Raw genomic sequence first — 2942 nt, forward strand, 5'->3', positions numbered from 1 at the left:
TATATATATATATATATATAAAGTTTTCTTTGGGGTGAACCAGGATATTTCAGTTGAGCCTTGACTGATAGTCTGGATAGGCTGCAAGGTGATTTGCCTAAAGGAGCAGATGAGTGGTCATCAAAAAGGCTAGGATTGAAATGACAATTTCAGTAGAAGACATATCGAGTAGACAGCATGAGAGTGGATCCTTACCTCTGCTCCAGAACTGGGTCTGACCTCTATGAAGAGAGAGAAGTTCTGTCCAGTTTAGTAGAGCCATTTGGGGCACTTGGATGGTCTTCCCGATTTTGGGTGTGCACCAGAAACATAGCCTAGAGAGGAGAAAATTCGCCCCAGGAGGAGCTGTGGAGTGGGGAAGCAGAGGGGGGCTTGGTGAGGCTTGACTTTAGAAGTCACCCTCAGAACTCCTAGAAATCTCTGGGGGAAAGAGATCTTCACAGACAACAGGCTGGGGTGAGGCAGGTGAGGAGATAAACCAGTAGGATCTCAATGCTAATCACTATTGTGACCTCAGTGTGCCCAGGGGCAGATCTTTAGGGATGAGCTGAGTAGAGGAAGAAGCTGCTTTGGACCTTTACTTCACTCAGTACTCATGGGCCAGCTGAGAGGGTACTAAATTGCTGTCCATCTAAACCCAAACTGATTCCTTTCAGTAAGATTTCCCTGATTATTTTCTCTCTCACACATGTCTTTTGCATTCCTATTTCCTCAACACCTCTAGTTATTTCAGGTAAGAGGGGTATCTCAGGCCACTGTGTAACTATATCAGAAATATCTGAGACTGGATACTTCATAAAGAAGGAGGTTTATTTGGCTTCCAATTCTGATGGCTAGAAAGTGCAAAGACGTGGGACATCTGCCTGACCTTTGGTACCATGTCACAATATGGCCCCAAAAGCAGACAGGAAAACAGGTATGAGAAAAGAGAGAGAGAGAGAGACCCATGGGCAACCTGCTAGCTTTTATAATAGCCCACTCTGGAGGGAACTAGTGAGAACTCACTCCCTCCCTGGAGACTGTATTAATTATTCATGAAAGACTGCCCGCATGTCCTGATCTTTCTGTTCCATAGACACAATTGAGACACAGCATCCTGAGCTCTTCTATTCCCATTCCCATTGTGCTGTATGCTCCTCACCATAGTTGGAAGTAGAGGTCCTCCCGCTGTGTTCCTGGGCCACAGCCTGCATTCCCACCTGTTCTCCGTCAGGTCGCAATCTGATGGGGAGGAGGCTGTCCTGTCCAGAGTTTGCCATGCTGCCTTAGATGACAGAATCTGGAATACCTGCAGTGGAGTCCTGGAGGTGTGGGGAGTGAAGGCTGAGCACCTGGGTGGGGGAAGTGAGAGAAACTGCTCAAAGGTGTGTCAAGTTGAACTGCACCGACTTCACTATGTGTCTGGAATAGGAAATGCAAGCTCATCCTCACTAGCAGGAATAGCCCCACCCTACAGACTCCGCTTACTCCTAAGAAAAATGTTGTATTTAGGCTATTACATAAGTGCAGCATCTAATCTGAGTAACTTCTCGTTTGTGAAGAGTCTATTAATGCCAGACATGTGTTAGGTATTTTATGTGTCATTTAATCCTCATAATTGTTACACTATTATTCCAATCTACAAAGAATTTGAGGCCCAGAGAGGTCAACAAATTTGTCTCCAGTTGCACAGAGTGATTTGCAGAGTTGGGATGTGAGACCTGGTATGACTGACCTCAGAGCCCCAGGATCTTCATCTCATTGTCACCTGGCCCGTGCAGTCAAACACCCAGAGACCTCCTGAGGAAAGTGGCTCCAAGCTCCATCATCCTCATGGACGCCTCAGTGCCCTGCTCCATGATTTTTAAACTATCCCATAGTAAACTCAGGGCCCAGATATGGAGCTCAAAGCCCCGCTCTCTGACTGGAGCTCTGGGCGGTGGCCTGGAACATGTTCTTGAAGAACCCAAGCCCCTCTCTGTTGGAATTTCACATAGCAAGAGAGCAAGGAACTCTTGATGAGCTGAGGATAGTGTCTGCAGAGGGGCCGATACCTTTGGGAGAGGTGCATGTGGGGTGTGCATAGAGGTGCAGAACCCCCCCTCCCCCGCGAGTCTTCCTCTTGGGTGACCATATTCCCATGCACTCACATTCCACACACACTCTCCTGCATTCCACATTCCACACACCTGCAGAGCCATGGCTGTGTCTGTGCCCCAACACTTTAACTGGAAAAGGCATTGCATACTGAACCATCCTCCATCAAGGGCCTTTCTGTTGGACACGTTCAAGCTGTCATTACAAAGGGATTAAGCCCACTCTGGTGAAACACTGGACAGGGTTGGGGCATACAAACTGGACAAGGAGAATTCACATAAAAACCTTATATTAAAAAAAATGCATATTGGGGCTGGCAGGTGGCATGGTGGTTAAGGGTATGGACTTCCACATGGCCAACCACAGTTGGAGTCTCAGACCTGGAGGTTTGCTTCCTCACTTTTTCTCTCGCTCTCACTCTTGCTTTCTCTTTCGCTCTGTCCCTCTCTGGTCAAATTTTAAAATAAATAACTAAATTAAATAAAATAATTCTTGCTTTTTTTTTAAAAAGAAGATGCATATTGTCTGTAAATGTAGGGCATGATATGCAAGGAGGGTTTTCTGAAATCAGCCTTTCAGGGAAAGGTAGAACAAACATTTTCAGGCAGCACTACAGCATATTAGTCAAGGAAGTCAGATCCCGCACAGCTGACTAAGGTTCAAATCCCAGCCCCAGTAACTTGAAAAACACACCAGGTTAAAGTTGTGCGAGTGGTCCAAATCCTCGCAGAATGGAGAAATGGAGGAGAATGGATTACAGCATGACCATGCTCCGTGACAGGGTGCTTTTTCCCTCTCCTTATCTCTCTTTTGAGAACACATACACTCTGGCAATTAAAAACAAACAAGAAAAACTTCTAAAATTA

The sequence above is a fragment of the Tupaia chinensis genome, unplaced genomic scaffold (genome assembly GCF_000334495.1).
Source record: "Tupaia chinensis unplaced genomic scaffold, TupChi_1.0 Scaffold000511_1, whole genome shotgun sequence".
NCBI lineage: Eukaryota > Metazoa > Chordata > Mammalia > Scandentia > Tupaiidae > Tupaia > Tupaia belangeri.